This window comes from Phyllobates terribilis, unplaced genomic scaffold (assembly GCF_046119375.1).
Source record: "Phyllobates terribilis strain yellow unplaced genomic scaffold, ASM4611937v1 Scaffold_411__1_contigs__length_1673714, whole genome shotgun sequence".
NCBI lineage: Eukaryota > Metazoa > Chordata > Amphibia > Anura > Dendrobatidae > Phyllobates > Phyllobates terribilis.
The window spans coordinates 421,198-438,634 of NW_027363171.1; positions in this window are offsets into that span (position 1 = coordinate 421,198).

Consider the following 17,437-nt stretch of genomic DNA (forward strand, 5'->3'; position numbering starts at 1 on the left):
TGTAGCGGGGGTCTAAAAGTGTCACCAACCAGTAATGACTGTCACCCAACATTTTGACAACGCGAGGGTCATGGTTAAGGCAGCGTAACATAAAGTCAGCCATGCTTGCCAGACTGGCAATGGACAAGACTTCCGTGTCCTCACCAAGATGTCGACTGACCATGCTCTCCTCCTCCTCTTCCCCCCTGTCCTCAGGCCACCCACGCTGAACCGACGGTATGACAGTTGTACAGGTACTACCGTCTACAGCGCATGATACCAGCTCCTGTTCTTCCTCCTCCTCCTCCTCCTCTCCCTCATTGTCCCCCAATGCACTTTGGGATGAGATGAGGCTGGGCTGTGTGTAATCGACTGCTACGGCTTCTTGATCCATCTCATCATACTCTGGCTGCAATGCTTCCTCTTTAATTCTCTGCAGAGAGCGTTGCAAAAGACAGACAAGTGGAATGCTGACGCTAATGATGGCGTCATCGCCACTCACCATCTTGGTGGACTCCTCAAAGTTTGTCAAGATGGTACATATGTCAGACATCCAGGTCCACTCCTGAGGTCTTATGTGTGGAGTCTGACCTGAATATCGACGGCCTTGTTGCAGCTGGTACTCCACAACTGCTCTCTTCTGCTCACAAATCCTTTGCAACATGTGGAGGGTAGAGTTCCAACGTGTGGGGACATCACACACCAGTCGGTGTGACGGAAGCTGCAAACGCTGCTGCAACACAGCAAGGGTGGCGGAAGCTGTAGCCAACTTGCGAAAATGTGCTGACAGGCGGCGTACTTTGATGAGCAGATCTGGCAACTCGGGGTACGATTTAAGAAACCGCTGAACCACGAGGTTATGCACATGAGCCAGGCATGGTACGTGTGTGATCTCGCCTCGCCTCAGAGCCGCCACCAGGTTACGGCCATTATCACACACGACCATGCCTGGATGTAGGTTCAGCGGTCTCAGCCACAGATCTGCCTGCTCTTTCACTGCTGTCCACAACTCTCAAGCAGTGTGAGGTTTATCACCTAAGCTTATGAGTTTCAGCACAGCCTGTTGCCGCTTGGCGGAGGCAGTACTGCAGTGCTTCCAGCTTGTAACTGATGTGGTGATATCTGAGATGGAGGCTGAACATGAGGAAGAGGATGATGCGCAGGAGCTGTACACTGTGGGGGCAACTCTGACTGACATAGGGCCCGCAATCCTCGGTGTGGGGAGGATGTGTTCCGTCCCAAGGTCCGACTGGGTCCCGGTTTCCACTATGTTTACCCAGTGTGCCGTCAGGGAGATGTACCGTCCCTGGCCACAAGCACTTGTCCACGTGTCCGTTGTCAGGATTCCGTCTCCACCAGCCTAAAAGGCAGCATTTCCCACGCAAGCAGTCGTGAAATGTGTGAATTTAGGACTGTGGCCTGTGGGGCGTTGGCTGCGAATTTCCGCTTTCGTTCAAAGGTCTGGGATATGGACAATTGAACGCTGCGGTGGGACGTGGACGTTGATGCTGTGTAACATACCTGGCGGCGTCCTTGCATAGTGGTCCATCTCCCACTGTGCAAGAGCGCGCACTTGATCTCCAGTCCAGTCTGCTAGCCTGGCTTCCCTCCATGCTGTCTGTTTGCCTCTGCTTCTGCTGCTTAAGGGCGGCGCCTGATCACTTCCTGCTTTTTGTACCTGCTGCAGGCACACCCCTTGTGCGTCCTCAGCCTATTGCTGTTTGTCACCTGGTATTTAAACCAGCTGCTCCAATTAACCCATGCCTGAGCATCTTGCCCTGTCAGTTGGCTTTTTGTCTCTGACATGCCAGGTCCTGTGTATGTTACCTGTCTTGCAGTATCTGTTCCCGTGTCTGTACTGTGTCCTACTTGTGTACTCTAACCTGCAGTCTGTACACGCTCTCTAGCCTGTTGTCTTCTGCCTATCCTGGAGGCTGTATTTGTTAGAACCTTGCTCTTAGCTTTTTTTTCCTTTGCTGGTCACATGACCTTGTTGGCCTATTTAAGCCTGCTCCGCCCTTCTGGCTTTGCTGGACTTCATTGTATATCTACTTTCTAGCTAGCCTGTGCTCTGTGTCTTGCTCTGTTAGTTTGCTTGGTCTACTGACCTCTATGTTCTATATATTTTGTTTGTTCGTCTGTCTGCTACTATTTCTGTTAGGAGGTGTCCCATATTCCTCCCAGTCCTTAGTACTTGTAGGGATTCCTTCCCCACATCTATAGGTCTCCGTACAGACTAGCTTAGGACTTTAGCAGGTCTGATCGCAGGATCAGGTCCCCTGTTACATCGTAGGGATTCAGCTGAGTTCAATCGTAGGGACAGATCTCCTCTCTTTCCTTAGCTCTGGTAGCAGAACATAACAGTAAGTCCAGCCTGCAAATTCTCTAAGGAAAGATTTTTCTGTTCCATCATGGTGTCGGTTCAGGATTTGGTTCATCGCCTGCAGGGACTCTCTCTGGAGGTGGCCGAGCTCCGTCAGCACGTGAGTAACTGTCCTGGAGCACATTTCTTGGAGCCTAAGGTATGTTTGCCGGATTTATTTTTTGGTGAACACCGAGAATTTTTTTCATTTAAAAATGCTTGCTTATTGTATTTTCGTTTGAGACCTAAGTCCTCTGGGGATGAATCCCAGCGCGTAGGGTTCATAATGTCACTTTTGCGCAAAAAGCCTCAGGAGTGGGCCTTTTCTTTGCAACCTAGTGATACATGCTTCAGATCAGTGGATAGTTTTTTTTCTGCTTTGGGACTATTATATGATGATCCTGACCGTGTCGCATCAGCTGAGACTGAGTTGAGACGTTTAAAACAAGGATCAGGTAATGTGGAAAAATATTGCACTCATTTCCGTCGTTGGTCCACTCAAACAGGGTGGAACGATTCTGCTCTGAAAAGTCTATTTCTTGCTGGGCTCAGTGAAAGGGTTAAAGACCTGCTAATTGCTTATCCTACACCTGAAGATTTGCAACAGGCTATGCAATTAGCTATACGGGTGGATAGAAGACTGCGTGCAAGGGTTAATGAGAGCAAATCCTCTGCTATGTCAGTTTCTGGTTATGAGAATGTGTGTACTAACAGTGGTGAACCGATGGAGATTGGATCGGTGACACCTCGCTCTCAAGAAAAAGACCGTCGATTTTCTGAAGGCTTGTGTTTCTATTGCGGAAAATCTGGTCATTTGATTAAAGGCTGTGAGCTTCGTTTGAAGAAAGAAAAAAAAATGGTCAGTCACGCCCCTATTGCCTGTTTAAATTCCAAGGGTATATTTTTAGCTGCTTCCACGATTGCTCAGAAAAAATTAATGGAATTTCGGGTATTTGTTGATTGCGGGTCTACTCTGAATGTAATTGATGGGGGATTCGTGGAAAGACTCAATTTAAAACCTGAACCTTTATCATCCCCCATTGCTGTGGTTTCTGTGGATGGTTCCCCTTTGAAGAATATTACTCTCAAGGTCTGTGAATTTCCTCTCACTATTAATGGTGTTCACCATGAGAAATTGGATTTGGTAGTGTTGAATAACTTGCCTTCTCCAGTAATATTGGGATTGCCCTGGTTAAAATTTCACAATCCTGTACTGGATTGGTCTACCAGTGAAATTAAATCCTGGAGCCATAAATGTTATGACAAGTGTTGTAACGGGCGTATTGCAGCTTTGGATAGGGGAGAATTGCCTGTTCCTATTCAGGATTTTTGGAGAGTTTTTTCTGAGAAGGAATCGCAGGTTTTGCCTCCCCATAGAGACTATGATTGTTCTATTGAATTTGTCCCTGGAGCGACTCTTCCTAAAAGTCGTTTATTTAACCTTACTATTCCTGAGAGGAAGGCTTTGGAGGAATACATACAGACAAGTTTGGCCGCCGGTCACATTAGGCCCTCTAAGTCTCCTGTGGCGGTTGGATTTTTTTTTGTAAAAAAAAAGGACGGCGGTTTACGTCCTTGTCTGGATTTTCGTGAGATTAACAAAATTACTGTACGCAATCCTTACCCACTGCCATTGATTCCTGATCTGTTTAACCAGTTAATGTGGGCCAAGTGGTTCTCTAAAATTGACCTTAAGGGGGCATACAATCTGTTGCGCATGAAGGAGGGTGACGAATGGAAGACTGCTTTTAACACTCCTGTGGGTCATTTTGAGAATCTGGTTATGCCTTTTGGTCTTACTAATGCTCCTGCATTTTTTCAGAATCTGATTAATGACATCCTTAGACCTTTGATCGGCAAAAATGTGGTTGTGTATTTGGATGACATTTTGATTTATTCGCCGGATCTGGAGTCTCATTGGCGGAGCGTGCGTGAGGTATTACAGTTATTAATGGACAATTCGCTTTTTGCTAAGCTGGAGAAATGTGAGTTCGCTGTACAGAGAATTAGTTTTTTGGGCTACATTATCTCCAGCAAAGGTTTTGAGATGGATCCGGTTAAGGTTCAGGCTGTGCAGGAATGGCCTAGGCCTATTGGTTTGAAATCGATACAGAGGTTTTTGGGTTTCGCCAATTACTACAGAAAATTCATAAAAAATTTTTCTAGTATTGTCAAACCTCTGACTGATCTCACCAGGAAAGGTGCTGATGCTGTTCAGTGGTCTTCTGAGGCCATTGAAGCTTTTGTGTATCTCAAGGAGAGGTTCACCTCTGCTCCCATCCTTATGCAGCCTGATGTTACTAGGCCGTTTTTGGTTGAGGTTGATGCTTCCTCTGTGGGGGTTGGCGCAGTATTGTCTCAGGATAACGGGGATGGATTACATCCCTGTGCCTTTTTTTCAAAAAATTTTTCGGAGACTGAACTGAATTACGATATTGGTAATCGGGAATTATTGGCTATTAAACTCGCATTTGAACACTGGCGCCACTTCTTGGAAGGTGCGGAATTTCCCGTTCAGGTTCTTACGGATCATAAAAATCTGATATATCTTGATGCTGCCAAGTGCCTGAATGCCCGTCAGGCTAGGTGGGCACTGTTTTTCTCGCGGTTTAATTTCTCCGTTACTTACATCCCTGGTACTAAGAATGTTAAGGCGGATGCCTTGTCTCGCAGTTTTTCTCCCATAGTCAGTTCTGAGAAAGAGGAGAACATTTTACAAGAAGGTGTTGTGATAGCTGCTTTGGACTCCGTTTTGGAAAATGAGATTCTTAAAGCACAGGAGAATGCCCCTTCTAACACTCCTCATGGGAGGTTGTTTGTGCCTGGGACCTTTAGGAGAGATTTGTTTGTTGAGTGTCACGAATCTCGGTTGGCAGGTCATCCCGGAATCTCTGAGACCAAGAGACTGGTGGGTCGCAGTTTTTGGTGGCCTGGATGGCAGAAGGAAGTTATTAAGTGGGTGCGTCAATGTACTATATGTGCTAGATCTAAGTCCTCACATACTCCTGCTGGGGGGTTGCTTTGTCCTTTGGAGGTTCCCAGTGCTCCTTGGACACATTTGGCTATGGACTTTATAACTGACCTTCCCCCCTCTGAGGGTTTTACTGTCATCTGGGTGGTCGTGGACCGTTTTAGCAAGATGTGTCACTTGGTTCCCTTTGTCAAACTGCCCTGCGCTAAAACTCTCGCTAAGGCCTTTGTCAAGGAAATTGTCAGACTTCATGGCGTTCCTACTGACATTGTTTCTGATAGGGGTCCTCAGTTTGTGGCTCGTTTTTGGCGTGCCTTTTGTGACAGGTTGGGAGTTCATTTATCGTTCTCGTCCGGATATCATCCTGAATCTAATGGCCAGACAGAAAGGAAAAACCAGGATGTTGAGCAGTTCTTGCGTTGTTTTGTGACAGACAATCAAGAGGGGTGGTCTGAGTTTCTGCCACTTGCTGAATTTGCTCTGAACAATCATACATCTTCTTCTGCTGGTTGTTCGCCTTTTTTTTGTTGTTCTGGGAGACATCCGTCGTTTGGGTCGTTCTCCAAGTTGGGATCTGCCGTGCCTGAGGAGGAGAATTTTTCCGGTGATTTGGAGAGAGTTTGGACGGATGTGCGTGGTAATCTTCAGGAGGCCAACAGAAAATCTAAGGACTACTTTGATAGGAAACGACAGGAGGTTTTGTTCGCTGTTGGTGACATGGTTTGGTTGTCCTCTAGGAATCTGCGGTTGAGGATTCCTTCTAAGAAATTGGGTCCCAAGTTTGTAGGGCCCTTTAAGGTGCTTCAGGTTGTCAACCAATCTGCTGTTAGGTTGGAGGTTCCTACCTCCTGGAGAATTAATCCGGTATTTCATGTCTCTCTGTTGAAAAAAGCTGTTGTATCGGATTGTGACGCCTCTGCCTCTGTTCCTCCGGTGGTGGAGGACGGGGAATATGAAATTTCTCGCATCCTTAACTCTAGACTGTATAGAGGTAGTTTGCAGTATCTTGTGGCCTGGAAAGGTTTCGGACCCGAGGATAACTCTTGGGTGAGGTCGGATGATGTTTCCGCGTCCAGACTTATCAGAGCGTTTCACAGGAGATTTCCTGATAAGCCTGGTCCTAGGGGATCCGGAGGATCCTCTTAGAAGGGGGGGTACTGTTAGAACCTTGCTCTTAGCTTTTTTTTCCTTTGCTGGTCACATGACCTTGTTGGCCTATTTAAGCCTGCTCCGCCCTTCTGGCTTTGCTGGACTTCATTGTATATCTACTTTCTAGCTAGCCTGTGCTCTGTGTCTTGCTCTGTTAGTTTGCTTGGTCTACTGACCTCTATGTTCTATATATTTTGTTTGTTCGTCTGTCTGCTACTATTTCTGTTAGGAGGTGTCCCATATTCCTCCCAGTCCTTAGTACTTGTAGGGATTCCTTCCCCACATCTATAGGTCTCCGTACAGACTAGCTTAGGACTTTAGCAGGTCTGATCGCAGGATCAGGTCCCCTGTTACATCGTAGGGATTCAGCTGAGTTCAATCGTAGGGACAGATCTCCTCTCTTTCCTTAGCTCTGGTAGCAGAACATAACAGTATTTCCAGGCCAGTGTGAACACGCTCCTAGCCTGTTCTTTCCGCCTTCTAGGGGCCGCATACCTAGACCTGTTCCTGTATCTTGCCTGTTCTTGTCTGTATACTCTCCTAGCCTGTTATCTGTTTTTCTCTATGTCCGTACCTTCCCTTTTCTTGCAGAATCTGATCCCGTACCTATCTCCTACTCGTTGTCTCTGTACTCTCGTTTGTGAGTTTGGAGTCCACTCGCTACTTCATTGCAAGTATCCTGTGTGTACCTAGTTCTGCCTTTCCCTTTCAGTCTGTTCCGTGAGAACAGAGCCCTGTCCCCTCCGCTCTGCCTTGCTTGCCGCTTCGGCGGTTCTTGCCTGCTCAGCTCTGTCCACCGCGTCTGTGGTTTCGCTTTGCTCTGCCCTGTCCACCGCGTCTGCGGTTTCGCTTTGCTCTGCCCTGTCCACCGCGTCTGCGGTTTCGCTTTGCTCAGCCCTGTCCACCGCGTCTGCCGTTTCGCTTTGCTCAGCCCTGTCCACCGCGTCTGTGGTTTTGCTTTGCTCAGCCCTGTCCACCGCGTCTGCGGTTTCGAATTTGTCTCCCAGTCTGTACTGGACCCTACCCAGCCTGCGCTCTAGTCTGCCTGTTCCTGTATTCCCCGGTGTGGGTCAACAGCCGTGTCCGGAGTCTGACCTGGAGTAGCACCTGGTCCCTCTGCTCTTTTCCTCCCTGGTGCACTGGCGTCGTATGCTGTCGTGCGACCTTGGTCGGATCGGGCAGATACTTAGTTACGCCCCTCCAGGCACTCTCCGGTTCATGGCACAGTGGAATCACTAAACACGCACATGCCAGTCAGTCCGGGCGTGTGCATTACATGCTGTTTCTTGAGAAACTGCCGTAACAAGTGAAGACTGAGAGTAGGGGGCATCTTTGCATGCAGTATGGACAGGGGATTGCCTTGCACACACAACAGGGGGTTCTATTGCACGCACAACAGTGGAAGAAGCAGTGGTGATACCCGCTGACATTGGTTGTGGGGTTCGCCCCACAAAGTCGGGTGCTTTGCTGCCATGTGCCTGATCATGCTGGTGGTGGTCAGGCTGGTAGTTTTGTCACCCCTGCTGATGCTGGCATGGCAGGTGGTACAAATGGCCTTTTTGGGGTTATCAGCAGAGTCTTTAAAAAAATTCAAGACTCTGGAAGACCTACAGGTTGTACTGGCAACGTCCCTCGTGTTGGTGTTACGGGGAACTGTTGCCTGCCCTCTGTGTGCGGCCACCACACTGCTTCTTCCTGCCTGTTGGGGTACTCTGCCTCCCTCACCCTGTGTGCTGCTGGCCTCACTCTGCATGTCCTCCTGCCACGTTGGGTCAGTTACTAGATCATACACCACCTCCTCCTCTTCCACTTGCGAACCACAATCCTCCTCCTCACTTCCTGGCAATTGTGTCTCGTCATCGTCCACCTCTTGTGACAAATTGCCAGCGTCGACTTCCTGTGGCAGTGGCTGTTCAAATATTTGGGCATCGCTACATGGGATCTCCTCTTCCACCACTTCAAGCGGAGCAGGCGAGGGCCACAAATCTGGAAATGGACCAGTGAACAGCTCTTCAGAGTGTCCAAGTGTAGGATCAGTTGCTGTGTGATGACACTTGGCATGGTGGGAGGAAGGAGCATCAGGGTAAGGAAGAGTATGGGGTCGAGAGTCACGGCTACTAAGATTTGACTGTGTGGAAGACAGACCGGAGGTGGTGGTGCCCAGGTAACTGGAAGTATTATCTGCTATCCAATTAATAACCTGTTCACACTGATCAGGTCGAAATACTGGTGTTGTTCTGTGCTTCCCTAGTAATTCGGTCAAGAACTGGGAGTGAGAAGATGTAGCTGTTGGCTGTGGCACATTTTCACCTTGGCCACGGCCCCGTCCTCTGCACGCACCATCACCAGAACGTCCAGTTCCACGTCGCTTGCCACGCGCCTTGTCCATTGTAAATGAAGTAAAATAGCTTACACTCGCACTATGAATGGAAAAAGGGTAATAAAAAGTAGATTGGAACCGTGGAAGAGGAAAACCACAGTTCTATTTCTCGGGCCTACACCAAACTCTTTTAAACAGATATATTTGTGTCTGAACAATCAGGAGACACTATTACTGTTTTTCTTTACGGAAAAAATACCAAAAGCTGGATAATATAGATTTTTTACCTTGGAACGGCAAAACCACAGTTATAATTTACTGGTGTATACCAGACTCTTTTAAACAGATATATTTGTGTCTGAACAATCAGGAGACACTATTACTGTTTTTCTTTACGGCAAAAAATGCCAAAAGCAGGATAATACAGAGATTTTACCCGTGGAACTGCAAAACCACACTTCTAGTTCTCAGGCCTATACCAAACTCTTTTAAACAGATATATTTGTGTCTGAACAATCAGGAAGCACTATTACTGTTTTTCTTTATGGCAAAAAATGCCAAAAGCAGGATAATAAAGAGATCTGACCCGTGGAACTGCAAAACCACACTTCTATTTCTCTGGCCTACACCAGACTATTTTAAACAGATATATTTGTGTCTGAACAATCAGGGAGAATCTATAACTGTTTTTCTTTACGGAAAAAATACTAAAAGCTGGATAATAGAGATTTTTACCGTGGAACGGCAAAACCACAGTTATAATTTACTGGTGTATACACTCAAACTGTTTTTTTTAGGTAAAAATGGCCCAAAAATGGATAACACAGAGGTTTGAACCGTAGAACTGCAAAACCACACTTCTATTTCTCTGGCCTACACCAGACTCTTTTAAACAGATATATTTGTGTCTGAACTGTCACAGACTGTTACGGATCCGGGTGGTGGAACCTCTGTGCCGCGGTGCAAGGAGGGACCCAGAGGGGCGTAACTAAGTATCAATTCAGACCGCCCCTGGTCGTACGGCGGCTAACGACTCCGTGACCAGGGAGGGACCGAGCAGAGGGACCAGGTGCTACTCTGGGGACGACCTTGTAAGAGAGCAGGTGGCTCCCACGGGTCAGCAGGCTGGGACTGACCGGTATAGCGGATGAACACAACAGGCAGGCAGAAGTCTCTGAATAGTTGACAGGTGGTCACGGCACATGACGGCAGGGCAGGTAGAAGTCTCTAGGTAACAGGCACGTGGTCACGGCAAGTGACAGCATGAGCCTCCAGGTAGGCTACGGTAAGTGATGGCCAAGCAGGCTGAAGTCTCTAGGTTAGCAGGTGGGTGGACATGGCAAGTGACAGCAGGAGCCTCCAGGTAGGCTATCAGGTAACAGGCAGGTAACAGACGAGTGCTCCCAGGTGAGCGGGCTGGCAGGCAGCAGGCAGGTAACTGGCAGGTGCTTCCTGGTAAGCAGGCGGACTTGCCCATAGACAGACTGGCGGGTAGAATGGAAGGCAGACTGTCGGGCTGGAGAGTAGTCAGACTGGCGGACTGGAACAGTAGTCAGGCTGGCAACTGGACCTGAGGGCTGAAGCAGAGGTAAGTATGCTGTGCATCAACTTTTGCTCGGGCACCTCCATTTTGGAGGAGGTGCCTTATATATGGGAGGACCCTCGGCTATTGACCGGGGACTCCTTAGGCAGCGCGCGCGGCCCCTCTAAGAGAGAGGGAGCGCGTGCGTGCTTTAAGCACAGTGCCCGGGAAGCTGCGCGCGCCGGCAGCAGCAGGAAGAGGAGCGCAGGAGGACGCCGCGCGGGGAGGTGAGAGGGACGGCGTCTCTTCCTGGCAGGGAGCAGAGATGCCAATGCTACAGACACTTTTTTATGGGGGGGGCGGGGGGGTTAATAAGACTGGTATTTGTACAGTGTGAAGGAGGAAAAAAAAAAAAGAGGATTTAAATGAAAAAAAAAGGATTTTTCCTGGCCCCCGAGACCTGGAGCTAAGTCCAGCAATTTGAGCAACAGGAGCAGCACACAGGACTGTAGTGCAGCGTTTGCTGGTATAACCACTGCGTCTCCTATACAGCCTGCCTGCCTGATATCTGGGATGGATATTAGTCCTGAGAAGGACTGTTTGTTTGATTTGGCAGGCTTTAGAGACCCTACACTACCTATTTCGCACTATAAATCACTCCCTAGCTCAGCAGCACTTTCCCTACACTAGCTGATTCCGGCCGTCTGTGTCCAAGATGGCGGCGCCTGGTTTTAAATACTCGAGGTGACGCTGTGCGGCCAGCCAATCAATGTAATGCCCACAACCAACATGGCTGCGGCATTACAGTGACTGGCTGGCGATCCCTGCATGTTCATTGGCTCTGTAAAGAGCGCCAAACATGCAGGGCGGAGACCCGAGCTCCCGCCCGAGTAACCCGGAAATACTTGGTGCTCACCGAACATCCCGAGTAGTGAGATGCTCGGGCGAGTACCAAGCAGTGTCGAGCATGCTCGCTCAACACTAGTGATCACAATTTTACCTCTAGACCACAACATTTTCCTCCATCCAAAAATGTTCACATTACATTTTGTAATTGTGAAAGACCTTTTCTGTAGAACTTACAATCTGGAGGATCCACCTACCACCTGGGATTAGAAGACACTGACCATTACCTGCTCAGATCTGTAAACTACAAAGCCAAATGACAGCGTATGTAGAATGTGCTGACAAGCTGGAAAATTGCTTGAAGAAAAATATTATGATAGGCCTGTAAGAGAAAGCGGAGGGTAATGATGCTGTTGGCTTCCTAGATCCCTGATATCTTATTGGATGAATCTACCTTCTCTCCCTTCTGTGCTGCTGAATGTCCTCATATGGTCCCTACAAGACCAGGTCCAGTCTTTCTGGCCAAACTTCACTTTTATGATCGACAACATTAAATGTGCAGTGAGGGCCAAGTGTGAATTTCTGTACAATAACAACAGAGTTTCCCTTTATCCTGACTTTTCAATTTCTTTTAAAACCAACAACTTCAAACAGGATTGTGATAAACTACATAAAAAACATTACACCTGTGCCATGATATATCTCTAAGCTGTGCGTGGCTGATGGCTGTAATATACATTTATTCCCGCCTACAGGAGATGGGTTGGCATGGATCGAGCCCTGGTTTCATGGATTCACTCCACGTCATAAATTCCATTATGTTTTCAGTCCTAAGGAACTCAGATTACTGCACAATCTCTCCTGAAATGGGGGCACTAATACTTTCTATACTCTTCTGCTCAGGACTCATAGTAGCTCCAATGGTCCACCATAAATGAGTGCAACTCTGGTTTAGTGTTGGAGCTCTCCCCTCTTACATACGTTTTTATTGAGGATGTAACATATCTACAGGTCCCAGGCACCCTAATCTTACTGGCTGGACAGAACCTGTACCGCCCAGAGCTTATGGTTCTGACGTCTCCTCCATCACCAGCGCCGCTTGCAGAATGAATAAGGCTGCTACTGGTGACAGAAGCAGACGTCACAGGAGCAGATCTCCGGGGAGATGGGACCCACCATTTACAGAAACCTTAATATGACAAAATGGCAGAAAACCAGAGCAATAGAAATCACCATAAAGTGACTCCATTTTGGAAATTATAACCCTCAGTGAATTAATCTATAGGAGTAGCAATTATTTTGACTCCACGGGCCCCTTCTGGAAATTAGCATACAATGGATGTTGGAGAGTATTTTAATACCCAACACATAGTGCCCAGATTGTGCTCCAGGAGACCCACACACTGTAAATTAAGTGGGTTCTTCTCACTGTTACGGGTCCGGGAGGTGGAACCTCTGTGCTGCGGTGCAAGAAGGGACCCAGAGGGGCGTAACTAGGTATCAGCTCGAAGCGACCAAGGTCATACGGCGGCTCAATCGACTCCGTGACCAGGAAGGGTCCGAGCTGAGGGACCAGGTGCTACTCTGGGGACGACCTTGTATGGGAGCAGGTGACTCCCATGGTACAGATAGTAGGGACTGACCAGTATTGCAGATGGGTGCAGCAGGCAGGCTGACGAGTGCTCCAGGTAGATGGACTGGCAGACGAGTCAGGTGACGACAAGCAGGAACCTCCAGGTAGGTACGGCAGATAACAAGTAGAAGCCTCCAGGTAGGCTGTCAGGTAGGCACGGCAAGTGCTGGCAGGAGTCTCTAGGTAGGCTGTCAGGTAGGCACGGCAAGTGCTGGCAGTAGTCTCTAGGTAGGCTGTCAGGTGGTCACGGCAAGTGACGGCGGAGGCCTCCAGGTAGGCACGGCAGGTAACAGGCAGGTGCTTCCAAGTAAGCGGGCTGGCAGGCACGGCAGGTAACAGCGAGGAGGTGAGAGGGATGGCCTCTCTGCCTGGCAGGGGGCAGAGACGCCGATGCTACAGTACCCCCCCCCCCTTTACGCCCCCTCTTTTTTGGCCAGAAAGAAATTTTTAAAGGAGAAGCGGGGCATGAATGTTCTCCCTGGGTTCCCAAGTTCTCTCCTCTGGGCCAAACCTCTTCCAATCCACCAGAAAAAAGGTTTTTCCTCTTACCCTCTTGGTGGCCAGAATGTTCTCTACCTCAAAAACGTCCTCAGCGGAAACCGGAGCAGGGGGAGTACCTGGATTGTTGGAAAAAGAATTAAACACAACTGGTTTGAGGAGAGATACGTGGAAGGAGTTGGGAATCTGCAAGGTGGCCGGGAGTTTTAACTTGTAGGCCACTGGGTTGATTTGTTTGAGGACTTCAAATGGACCGATGAACCGAGGACCCAACTTATAGGAGGGTGTTTTGAGCCGGACATGTTTGGAAGAGAGCCAGACTTTATCTCCTGGACGGAATTGAGGAGGATCCAGACGTCTCTTGTCAGCATGTTTCTGAAGAAGTGCGGATCTAGTATTTTCCCAAATGGTGGAGAATTTGCTGACTAGAGACTCCGCGGCAGGGTTGTCCACCGAGGAGGAGATGGGAAACGGAATCCGGGGAAGTTGACCGTAGACCACAAAGAACGGGGATTTAGAAGTAGATTCGCTCTCATGGTTGTTGTAGGAGAACTCGGCCCATGGTAGGAGCTCCACCCAATCGGTATGGTGAGCATTAACAAAGTGCCGGAGGTAGCTGGTAAGGATTTGGTTGATACGCTCTACTTGGCCATTGGACTGTGGATGGTAGGCGGAGGAGAAATCCCGGGTGACATCCAGCAGCTTACACGTAGCTCTCCAGAAGCGTGAGGTGAACTGAACCCCTCGATCCGACACAATGTGGAGGGGTAGGCCATAAAGACAGAAGATATGAAGGATGAAATCCTTAGCCAGCTCTAATGCAGACGGGAAACCAGGCAGAGGGCTGAAGTGGGCCATTTTAGAAAAGCGGTCAGCGACCACCCAAATGACTGTACAACCGGCAGAAACAGGGATATCGGTAATAAAGTCCATGGCAATGTGCTGCCATGAGGCAGCAGGTACAGGAAAAGGCAGGAGGCGACCGGCTGGAAGATGTCTGGGAACTTTGTTGCGGGCACAGGACGAACAGGCCGAGACGAAGTCTGCCACATCCTTGTGCAGGGTAGGCCACCAGTAATGCCGGGTAATAAGCAGGAAGGTCTTCTTTTGGCTAGCATGGCAGGCTAGTTTAGATGAATGACCCCAGTGAAGAACCTTCTCACGATCTGGAACCGCTACAAACGTCTTACCGGGTGGAAGACGAGTCAGATCCAAGGGGGCCACAGTCATCACTTTGGAGGGGTCGATGATGTGCATAGGCTCCTCCTCTTGATTGGAGGACAGGAAGGATCGGGACAAGGCGTCGGCTTTGACATTCTTGCCCGCTGAGCGGTAATGTAGGATAAAGTTGAAGCGGGCGAAGAACAAAGACCACCGGGCCTGACGCGGATTGAGTCTTTGGGCATTCTGGAGATATGCCAGGTTTTTGTGATCCGTATAGATGATCACTGGGTATAGAGCCCCTTGAAGCAGGTAACGCCACTGCTCCAGCGCCAATTTAACGGCTAACAGTTCTTGGTCTCCTATGGAGTAGTTGCGCTCAGACGAGGAAGAAGAGTTTGGAGAAGAAGCCGCAGGTTACCATTCTCCCGGATAAAGATTTTTGGGTGAGCACCGCTCCGGCTCCGGAGGAGGAAGCATCAACCTTCAGGAAGAACTGTTTGTTGCAGTCCGGATGGTGCAGCACTGGGGCAGAGGAGAAGGCTTGTTTTAAGGAAAGGAAGGCCTCCTCAGCTTCGGGCGGCCATTCCTTGGGATTTGCTCCCTTACAGGTGAGCGCAGAGATGGGAGCAGTCCGGGAAGAGAAGTGCGGGATGAAGAGACGATAATAGTTGGCGAAGCCCAGGAATCGCTAAATTGCCTTCAACACCTCCGGACGGGGCCACTTTAGGACAGCAGAGTTTCTCGGGATCCATTCGTAAGCCTGTCTGGGAGATAACATAGCCCAGGAATGGAAGAGAGGTTTGCTCGAAGAGGCACTTCTCAAATTTTGCATAGAGGTGATTCTGCCTGAGCCTAAGCAGGACCTGACGAACATCCCTCCAGTGTGTGGGAAGATCCGGAGAGAAGACCAAGATATCGTCTAGGTCCAGATGTTGTTGACCAATTCTTGGAAGACGGCGGGAGCATTGCAGAGACCGAAGGGCATCACACTGTATTCATAGTGACCATCCCGGGTATTGAATGCCGTCTTCCACTCGTCTCCTTGACGGATCCGAACCAGGTTATATGCCCCACGTAGATCTAGCTTGGTAAAGATCCTAACTCCCTTAAGACGGTCAAAGAACTCGGAGATGAGCGGCAGGGGGTATTTGTTTTTGACCGTGATTTGGTTGAGTCCTCTATAGTCAATACAGGGGCGTAATGAACCATCTTTCTTCTTGACGAAGAAGAATCCGTCTCCAGCCGGAGAGGTAGATTTCTGGATGAATCCCCTGGCCAGATTCTCCTCGATGTACTCCGACATGGCCCAGGTTTTGGCCGACGACAACGGTTAAATACTCCCACGGGGTGGAGTGGCACCGGGTACCAGGTCGATCGGGAAATCATATGGCCTATGAGGTGGCAGTGTCTCTGCTTCCTTTTTATCGAAGACATCTGCATAGGGCCAGTAAGGTGCCGGTAGACCGGGCAAATTAGCCGGGGTAGGTGGAGGACGAGCCGGGCGAACCGGAACCAGGCAGGTCCTATGGCAATCCTGCCCTCACCAGAGTACTTCACCGGATTGCCAGTTCAGCACGGGTTCATGTCTCTGAAGCCAGGGTAGACCTAGCAATAGGGAGTGAGAGAGTCCGGATAGCACATGAGCACATGGAAGGAGATCCTCTCAGAATGCAGCATTACCACCTGCAGGGTTATAGGTTCTGTGACAAGCAGGATGGTCACCGGAAGGAGTCTTCCATCCACGGAGGCGACTGCCAATGGTTCAGCCAGAGGTTTGGTGGGAATCCGATATCTCTCTACCAAGGACTGGGAAATGAGGTTTCCAGCGGCTCCAGAATCCAGGTGAGCAATTTCAAAGTAACGGTTCTCTGCCCAGGAGATAGAGACAGACAAAGTCATGGACGGAGAGGGTTTACTTTTGCCTAGGACGACCTCTCCGAGCGGTCCTAGACACTGGAATTTCCCAGCTTCTCCGGGCAGGAACGGATGAAGTGCTCCTTACTGCCACAATAGAAACAGCTCCCCTCTGCTTGGCGTGACTCTTGGTGAGATTTGACCATCTTGGTCGGGTCGATCTGCATAGGTTCGGGCGAGCGTGCCCGTGGAGTAGCTGGTTGAGAGGCAGGTCTCTGGAAAGTAGGAGCAAGGCGAGGAAATTTTCTCTCCCGGGTAGTCTCTTTAGCACGTTCCAGGAAACGGATGTCGATCCGAGTAGCAAGTGACACCAGATCATCCAAGGTGGTAGGAATGTCCCGGCCGGCTAACTCATCCTTAATCCGACCGGAAAAACCCTCCCAGAAGGTGGACACCAGGGCTTCGTTGCCCCAGGTCAGCTCAGAAGCAAGGGTACGGAAGCGTATGGCATACTGGGCCACGGTGAGACTCTCTTGGCGGAGACGGAGCAATGAGGAGGCAGTAGAAATTTTCGTCCAGGCTCATCAAAGACCTTCCGGAAGGCAGAGAGGAAAGCCAGAAGATCAGACACCAGGGAATCCCCTCTCTCCCATAGGGGGTTGAGCCATGCCAGTGCTTCCCCGGTGAGGTGAGACATGATGAATGCCAGCTTGGCCCGGTCGGAGGGAAATTGATGTGCCAAAAGTTCAAAGTGCAGCGTACACTGGTTCAGAAAGCCCCGACATGAGACGAGGTCACCTCCAAAACGAGGAGGCGCAGAAAGCCGGGGACCTGGGCTGGATGCCGTGGTATTGGTGAGCAGCGGTTCTGCCGAAGCGGGAGTCGCACGACTTGAGGCGGACACAGGTGGGACAGACAGCGTGTCCAGATGGGAGTTGACATTCCGCAGATAGTTCAGGATGGTTTCCTGTTGGGCTCTCTGACGAGAGACCTCCTGGTACAGGTCAGTAAGCGAGGGGGCTTGGGGGCCACTGGGTTCTATGGCCCGAGCAAACTGTTACGGGTCCGGGAGGTGGAACCTCTGTGCTGCGGTACAAGGAGGGACCCAGAGGGGCGTAACTAGGTATCAGCTCGAAGCG